Raw genomic sequence first — 9,667 nt, 5'->3', positions numbered from 1 at the left:
TTCGACGGATCTAGAAAGGCATATTCTAAATAATCGGGCAAAGGTTTCAGCTCTGGACATCTCGCTTCCTCTTTATGTCCTATGTTTGTCTCTAGAAGGATATCCTTTTCTTCTTCTTCAACGCTGCTTCCAGCGGTGTCCTCATTATGTGCTGATTAGAACAATTGTCCCACTTTCTCTGCGTCGTATTGTTCCTGCAAAAAGAGACTTTCGTCATGTGTATCGAGGAAGTAACACGAATCATCAGAGGCAGATGCGTATCGAACAGCTTCATGCATTTTAAACACTACTTCTTCATTATTGATTTTTAGGATAAGATGTCCCTTATGTACATCAATGACAACTCTTCCAGTTGCTAGAAAGGGTCGTCCCAAGATTATTGGAACTTCCAAATCTTCAGCAATATCCATTATTACAAAATCAACAGGTAAAATAAAATTTCCAACCTTAACTAGGACATCTTCGACTATGCCTTTGGGGTATCGGATTGATCGATCAGCTAGTTGAACTGTGACCTTTGTAGGTCTTGGTTCTCCTAACCCCAATTGCATATAAATTGAATAAGGAATAAGGTTGATGCTAGCTCCTAGATCACATAGGGCGTTTTGAATAATGAGTGTTCCTATTGAACAATGTATAGAAAAACTCCCTGGATCTTTTAGCTTTTTGGGAAGTTGTTGTTTGACTTGTAGAATTGAGGAGCTATCTCTGTTCAGTTGTACCATAGCTACACTTTCCAACTTCTTTTTCTTAGTGAGTAGGTCTTTCAGAAACTTGACATAATGGGCATTTTGGATAAAGCTTCGATGAAAGGTATATTGAGGTGCAGTTTTATCAGTTGTTCCAAAAAGCTTTTATGTCACTTCTCGCAGTTTTGCTGCTTCAATCATTTTGGGTATGGCACTCGTGTTTCGTATTGAGGCACAACTGGTTCATCTTCGATCAACTGTTTATCCTTCTTCTGTTGGGATGTAGCTATTTGAACATTTGGCTCAACTATTCTTCCTGCAGCAGATTTATCAACAATATTAGATAATTCCTTGCCTTCTCTTAACATGATAGCATTAACCTCTTCTTTCGGGTTGGTCACTGTGTTGCTAGGGAGTGCGCCTTTCTCCTTTGAAGATATGACTGTAGCAAATTGTTGCATTTGAGTTTCAAGGCTCTTTATGGATGACTGTGTTTGCTTCATGAACTGCATCATCATGGACTCCAAATCAGGTTTTCCTTCTTGTTGAGCAGCTGGTTGCCTCTGGTATTGATGATTAGATATGCTGCTTTGTTACGGTGGATAGGTTGTTCGTTGATTGTCATGCCTGTATGGTTGTTGAGCAGCTGGTTGTCTCTGATTATCCTGCAATTGTTAAGCCCAAAATATACCTAAAATATCATCCATATTTACATCAGTTTTGCTATGAATTTGTGCTGTTTATATCTATTTAGAGTACTTTTACGTCCGAATATGTTTCTTTCATGCAAGGTACCTAAATATTTGGTAAAATCCAAATAGGAACGAAAGAGGTAAAAAACGAAGGAAAACCCCTAAGTTATGAGCAAAAGACGAGGAAATTCAAACGCACCGAAACGAAGATGACGGAACAGAGTCGAGGCCGGGAAAAAACACCCGTGTCGCGACCGAGATTCCCTAATCTCGGTCGCGACACGCGTCTCCCAGACACTCTCTCTTACATTCCAAAGATAGAAATTTTTACTCCTCAATCTCGGTTGAGATTCTTGAATCTCGGTAACATCAGAAATTCTGGCAGCACATCCTTCACATGTTCAAATTCAAAGAAACGCGTCCGTTCGGGTGGATAAAAACGTCTCTTCGCAGCGGAAATGACCCCTAAACACGACTCTTCAACATCTATAAATAAAGAGTTGATTTCAGAGTTATAGAGAGTTAGATTTTGAAGATTAGTACAGAATTTATGCAAAAATTCTGAGTCAGAAACGATTCAGAGTTAGAAGTTTGATTTTGTAGAAGCAATTTGATGTACACACGTTGTTCTTTAATTAATTACAAACACAGTAGCAATTAGATTTAGATTAAGATCTGTTCAAGACTAGTTTACGTTTTGGTAGTAGAAGAACCATCTCTATTCCGAAGATTCAGCGAGAAGATTAAGTAGCGGATTCGACCCCGGAGCCTGACAAACTCTAACGAGGTTTGAGGAAGGATTGACAACCCGGACTCACTAAGTCCTCTGGAATGCTTCCATGCTTTTTATTCTCTGTAAACTTGTATCAATTCACACTTCATCTAATAAAGTTCATGCAATTCAATATATTTTTATGTAGCACTTTGGTAAATGATCCGAAGTGAGTTCTGGTGTTTTCATTAAAACGTAGTTAAATTCAATATCTTTACAATGAAACTTTGTTCAACACTTGGGCAAATTCATTCTTACGGACGATATGATCGTTAGGTCGGCTTATCGGAAATAAGTATTAATTTGATTAAGGTAGCGATCTTGTCCAACCGTAGGAAGATCGTCTGCGGTTCAAAGCCTTTTAATTGAAGGAGTTTACGTTATTACACATTTATAATTTTTACAAAGTTTAAAGTTGTTTTCTTTGCTTAATGCAAACGAGTACAATTATTCTCTTATTTTAAACACTAAATGTTTCTGTTTTGTAATTCAAACTCAAAATAGAATTGATTTCTAACATTCTACATATTCTAATATGATTCTTATTAAATCAATCTCAAAACCAAAATTTAATTAACGATTATCTATTAAATAAACCTTAAGTCGTATTTAAACTATATCAAAATAAGTTTTTGTGAAAAAGCGTTCCCTGTGGGATCGATATCTTTTTATTACTACAAGCGAAACCGTGCACTTGCGAAAATCGCTCAGCAGCCATGAAAAGTTAGGATGGTTTCTCCAACCAGAGTTATATGTATTCGAATAAGGATTCAGTGGTTGTCGAGCGATGAAATCGCATTATTCTTGCATGGATGCTCCTGGCTTGATTCCCGAACAATCAATTGATCGGTGAGGACCGCTACAAAAATCATAGCCATCAGGTGATAGTATCTCAACAGGGGCAGATGGTTGCGTGTTAATTGCAGAGACATTCATCTTTCCCATTGTTTTGACCAGTTGTTCCATTTGTGAGGAGAGTTTAGTAATAGCCTCACTGTTTGCATTGTTCATAACTCACTTTCCATCACTTCATACTGAGTGCCAGTTATAACTTATGTTGACGACTCTTTCAATTAGCTCGTATAATGCTTGAGGTTCAAGTTCCTCTGGATTTCCATTAGCAACTGATTCAATCTGGATCTTGTACGCATTGGTCACCCCATTGTAGAAGTTTTGAACTTGCATCCACATGGGTATGCCATGATTTGGTACTCGTCTTAATAATTCCTTGTATCTCTCCCATGCTTCGGATAATGATTCATCTTCCTCTTGGAAGAAGTGTGAGACCTCATTCCTTAGCTTGATTGCTTGTCTGGGAGGAAAATATTTCATCAGGAATAGTGTAGCCATTTCCTCCTAATTTGTGATAGAACCTGGTTGTAAATTCTTCAACCAATTCTTCGCCTTATCCTTCAAGGAAAAGGGAAATAGCTTGATTCTGATCACCTCATCACTTTCATTTTTATGGGTGCGAAATGTGTTGCACATTATGACGAAGTCTTGAATATGAGCATTTGGATCTTCATTTGGGTATCCACCAAATTGCACAGCTGTTTGCAGCATTTGGATCATTGAAGCTTTCACTTCAAATAGGCGATTTCCTTCATTTGGTATCACAATACACGACGAATGTCCTTCAGTGGATGGTCTGGAATAGTCCTTCATCTGTAACCTTTGGTTGCCATTGTTATTATTGTTTCCATTAACACCGTTGTTTTCAACATGACCCTCCTCATGGTTCGCTGCTTGTTCAGGATCTGGTATTTCGTTTTCGCGATTCATTCTGGCGTGTCTAACTTGTCTGAGTAGTCTTTTTCTTCTTCTGTAGGTTCTCTCAATCTCGAGGACCACAGGGAGAATAGGAATACCTGCTCTTCGCATACACAGCTAGAAATCGAAACACAAAAACTGGACAAACAAGTGCTTATCGGGTAATAAAATAAGCATACAAATTCTTCCAAACTTAGATTTAAACAATCCCCGACAATGGCGGCAAAAACTTGGTGTGTTAGATATAGACGCTAGCAAGTGTACTAGGTCGGATGTAGTGTTGGTAAGACCAAGTGTCGTATTCCACAGGGATTGAAACTAGTTTGTTGAACAGTTACCTTAAGTGTTAGAATTCAAAAGGTTGGTTGGTTTGGTTTATTTAATTAAACATAAACAGACAAAATAATTGCAATGATAAAATTACTAAACCAAGATGAACAAGCACAGGCCTAGCCCTACGCCTACGAACAACTGTATTTAGACTATTCTCTCTTAATGAAGCAAAACCATATTCCTGATTTGGGTATCTTCCTCGTTAATCACTAAGGTCCGGTGTCCCATTTCCAAAGATTCTAAGTAAGTAAAATCAACCAAGTGTCCTTGTGTTAATATACAAACAAGCATTAAGAACCAGGAAGCATTCATAAATAAAACCCCAATATATGGTTGTTTTCGTGTCCGTCCACTATGATATATGCCAAATAGTTATTTCTATTATGTCGGAGCACCATCGTGCCATCTTCAGTAACTAGAATATAGATTGGATCCTAATTTATTCGTTAATGCATACTAATGACAATCATTCATGGATGGAAAATACTTCATTAATCAACAAAAGTTACTTACAGTCGCCGTTTAATGGCTGGCTAGGCCTGCAAAAGGAATTACTCACTCATTGACATGAGCGAATAGCTTGTGTTGGTCCCTTGAAAGGTTGCAAGTATAGTTCCAAGGGGGGGGGGGGGTTAGGAACTATTTAAACTTTTTTGCAATTAGGGCAGACTTCTTTTTCTAAGGAAAAAGGTTTTAACAGCGGCGCTGAGTAAACAGCAAGATACTGGCTTAGTCAACTGGTGACTAGGTCAGTTTCTTAGCTTGAGTCAGGAGATAGCACTTAGAGTCTATTCCTGAGCTCAAATGTTCAACACGCACAACTCAACTTGACCTCCTTACTTGGTCAGTTTTTGGTTATTTTAAGCAAGCAATATAAATAAGGAGTTAAAGGTAAGAAATACTTCACTCAGCAGATTTATCCAGGTTCGGCTTCTTCTAAGCCTACGTCCTGTCCCCGGAACACGTTCCGAGATTTCGAATCCTCTACTGAGCTCTTTAAAGGTAGAGCCTCAAACCTTTTACAATATCAGCAACTGAGTATGACAAGAGTACCTTCCTCTATACCTCTACTCAATCCTAATCTCTCGCTGAGTACTAAAACCGAGTACTCAGCCTCTCCTTTCTATCTCTAGAAATGATAAGTGTTTTGTCCTATACAAAGATTTGCTAAGACACTTTAGACGATTGAAACAATCACTCTAGACTTTTACACAGATATAAGAATTGTAGTGTAAGATTTTGCTTTGCTTCTTTGCTTGCAGAACTTGTAGAAATTTGGTCAGCGTAATGGCTTGATCAAGTTCTGTGTAGAGTGAAGCTTCTGATGGCACTATTTATAGAGACGTCTGGGCATCGGTCATTTCGAATTTCGAAATAACCGTTGGAGGGAAACGGCTACATGTCGTTGTCATCCTGACTTGCTCAGAGCTCTCGGCCAATCAGAATTGTGTATCTTCTGTCCTCGGTCAGCTCAGCAGACGGTCTCTCCTTTTATGGTAAAGTCAACTGGACAGCATACAGTGTCGTCTGAACTTTGCCCAAAAGGGAAATACTTTGTTTGGAAGTTTTGCTTTGCCAGCTGCTGTCTTGTACGCTTTGTCGAGACTACTCAGCAGCTTCATCTTGAAGTTGTTCCCGAAGGTCTTCTAGATCCTTCCGTTTGCTGAGTTGCGTTTTGTTCAAAACGGCAACGTCTTGACATACGCGGGCCGAGTTGTACTGAGTTGTTTGACTTGGGCCTTGGCTTCCATATTGGGCTTGGGCCTTTTGATTCTTATGTCTTATAACAGTTTTAACTCAACATTGAACAAACACATTAGTAGAATAAATCAAAGCATTTAAACTTAGTGTGTTTAGAATATGTATTTTAAATTTTACTTAAACAATTTTGTCAAATCAAAATTATGTGGAAAGGTGTTTCAACAAACTCCCCCATTTTGATGTTGGCAAAACTATTCAGCGAGGAACTCAGTATGAGCTCCCCCATGATAGTTGACCTAGTATAATTTAGCAAACTCCCCCGTAAGGGTTGAGCTACTGACTTAGTTTTACTCAAAACATTTAAAGGTTTAAATGAGTCAGTCTAAGGTCAGTTTTCAGATATAGGTCAGCTATATCAACATATTATATTTACTCAGTATTAAGCGGAAGGTTTAGTCATATAGAGCGCGTTGAGTAATTTGTTGTTCAATGAGTTCTTATCAGAATGTTTTATAAACACATAGGTCAATGTCAAACATGTTACCAGCATATCATTTAGTCAATAAATGTTACAAGTATTAAACATAGCTGATTTAATTGAAGATACATAATGACTCAGTACTTAATAACATATATCATAACTCAGGATTTGAATAAGAGATGCAAATATGATATATAGATAGAAGTCAGTAATTACACAGCAAAATTTTTATAGATAAGGCAAATAGAATTAGATTACAAGTGACTCAGTCTAAAACTGGGCTAGCCTATCTATTTCTTTTTCTTGTGTTGCGATGACTGACTTCGCTCATGCTGAGCTCTAGCTGCATGTTCTTTCTCCCCCATTTTGTCAACTTCAGGGAGTCTAAAAGCATCAGTTAATACAGCGCAAGTCAGTTCTTGGGATAGCTCATTAAGCTTCTCAGCGCTTTCATTTACGCCATCAAAGATGGCAACTGCATCAGCTGAGACCTCTTCAGGTACTTTGAGATCAGCAGCATTGAGCATATTTACATTGAATGCTTGAGCTTTGCCTTTCCAGATAAGAGCTTCAGTAAGGCCAGCAAAGATTTGGTGGAAGGTTTTTAAGAGAGCTGTGTCGTAATACTGACGTTGAATGTTGTTATGACGAATGTGATTGAAAGTTTGTTGTGCGAGAGTCATCATCTCGTTCTGCTTCATTGCGTCAGTATCCATCTCTTGCTTATTCAGATTAAGCAACCTTATAGCCTCACCAATTTGCTCTACTGAGCACTGACTGTACGACACCATTTGCTCGTTGGTCTTAAGTTGCTCAGTATGAAGCTGAGCAAAGAGCATTTTGATTTCAGATGAAGTGGCATAGTTAGTGTTCACAGTTGACAATTTCTGGACTTGTTGATGGAGAGAGTTCAGGTGTTGCACGGTTGTCAGCTGGATCTCAGCCAGCTTGGCAATTGAATCCTGCTTAGCTTGCTGTGCTTGGAAGGATAAGACAACGTTCAGCAGGTCCTTTAGTCCCTTAACTTCGTTAAGAAGCTGAGTGACTTAGGAGAGCTGGGTGGTCTCAAGAATTGAAGATCCAGCAGCAGGAGAAGTGGAATGTTGAAGGTCTCTGATTAATGCTTGCACTGAGTCAATGATCTTTTTGCCGGACTCAGTGGCATTCAGATGGCTTTGTGAACCTTCAGGGACATCAGTATGACCGGAAGGAAGAGGAGTGAAAGGAGTTACCAGGTCAGTGACTGGAAGTGATGAACTAATCTGCACTTGTGTTTGGGGGATAGTTGATTGATCGGCATAAAGTTGAGTAGGAGAAGTTGTAATGCGAATACTGTCTGTGCTGACGGCAGAAGTGTGTGGAGTCAGCACCATGCTAGAGGAAATAGCATGAACAGTAGACGGCTCAACCTGACTGGTTGATGTTGCAGAAGCATTGGGGTCGGCATGTTCCTGTTGAGAAGAAACAGAGCCTTGCTTTTCTAATGGCGCCGATGTAGTGGAAGTGGATTGGCGTTTGAAAAACTTGAGTTGGACGGTAGAAGGGTCCTTAGTTGTCTTTGAGACGACAAAGTCAGGAAGAGTTGGTAGTTGCACAGGAGGTTCACTGATTAGCTTCTCACTGGCCTTGACCAACTTTCGCCTTCTACGAGGTGGAGTGACAGTATTATCAGGTTCTCTTGAGTGAGAAGGGGAAGATTCTTGTTGCTCAGTATGAGGCTGGTCAGCTTGCTCTTCAGCTGGATCAACAGTGTGTTGGTCGAGTACTTGCTCAACACCAGCAGCCAACTCAGTATCGGTATGCTCAACCTCAATCTCACTGGCTGTTTCCTCAGAGTCCTCAGCGTCATCCTGACCGCTGGCTTCTTCCTCTTCTTCTTCCTCTGAGCTATCACCATCAAGTTCTTCTTCAACTTGGGAGATAACTGATCATCCAGTTGTACATCGTGCTCATCATGCTCAGCTACAGTACCTTGACACTGGGTGAAGTGAGGTACAACGAAGTCTGTAGGTATGGCGTTCAGTGGAGTCAGTGTTGAAGACTTCTGCTTTTTCTGAGGTTGCTCCACAGCTTCCTCAGTTCCAGGCTCACCTTGCCTGCTTCTTTTCTCAGCTGACTTACCAGCTGACTTATGCCTCTTTGCTGGAGACTCAACGTTCTTGGAAGGAGTCTCAGCAGTTTTCCTCTTGCGGGAAGCTGGGGCCTTAGTCCTTTGCCCTTTCTTAGGCTCAGCAGTTCCCTCAGTTTGGCCAGCAGCAGCAACAGCTTTACCTTTCTTCAAAGGTTGTCCAAACTTCAAAGCTCTTAGCGAGGCTGCTGTGATCTCAGTTCCTCGAGTTTTCTCCTCACCTTCAAGATCAACCTTATGGTCAATGAGGATTCTAGTGATGAGTGATCCAAGCCGCATCGTGCCAATGCTTCGGAGGAAACCAGCAACAAGAAAGACTGGCATGTTGATAGGGGTGTATGTCAGCATATGCCAGATAAAGCATTGCTCGAAATTGGTTGCTGATGTAGTGCAGTTGATCTTGGGGTATATGAAATAGGTCAGCAAGTAGTGAGCCATCTTCTGGTGCTGACCCATTGATGAAGCTGACACTTCTCATGAGTGACCCTCAGGTTTGCAAAAGTTGTGTGCATAGTTAGTTTTGTCCTGATCTCCCGATCTTCTCAGCCTTGCTCCCTCAGTTTTTAGCTTGAGAAGATTTCCTATGTAGAGAAGGTTGATGAAGATGGGTTTGCCTTTCACCTCAGTGCACAGGTAGTTAGTGTTGTCATTGGCAACTTTGAGGTTGTGGTAAAATTCCCTCACTAGGTCAGGATAGGTTTCATCCCTAACCGAAAACAGCTCCGTCCATCCGTTTTGTGAAATCCATTCGCAGAAAGGTTGTTCGTTCTGTACGAAGTGTTCTGAGACCCATCTGGAGGGCTCAACTTTCCATTTTCGTACGTTCTCAAAAACTTTGGAGTAGGTTCGGACTTTCACAGTCTTTCCTTGACCAGAGGTTTGGCCAGTTTTTCCTTTGCTCGGCGTAGGAGGATTTCCAGTAGGTTCATCGGAGTTAGTCTTTTGGTGGCCGGCACCGGAGACGTTGTAGGATATCTTAGTCATTTTTAAGGATGGGGAAGGTTTAGAATGATCTTGAGAGAGAGAGTTTCTTTGCCTTAGAATTTGATTAAGCGTAAAGAATAAAAGATGGGAAATTACCCATTATTTATAGATGGAATG

General features: G+C 40.3%; 1 non-coding gene across 1 annotated transcript; it reads left to right on the top strand.

Moving 5' to 3' along the window:
* Positions 1-3,348: 3,348 nt before the first annotated feature.
* On the top strand, positions 3,349-3,455 carry LOC136234315 (small nucleolar RNA R71). The gene has a single exon (XR_010691204.1). It is a non-coding gene; the product is annotated as a small nucleolar RNA R71 (small nucleolar RNA).
* The last annotated feature ends 6,212 nt before the right edge of the window (positions 3,456-9,667 follow it).

Source organism: Euphorbia lathyris, chromosome 6 (genome assembly GCF_963576675.1).
Source record: "Euphorbia lathyris chromosome 6, ddEupLath1.1, whole genome shotgun sequence".
NCBI lineage: Eukaryota > Viridiplantae > Streptophyta > Magnoliopsida > Malpighiales > Euphorbiaceae > Euphorbia > Euphorbia lathyris.
This window is presented reverse-complemented; position numbering and strand designations above follow the sequence as displayed.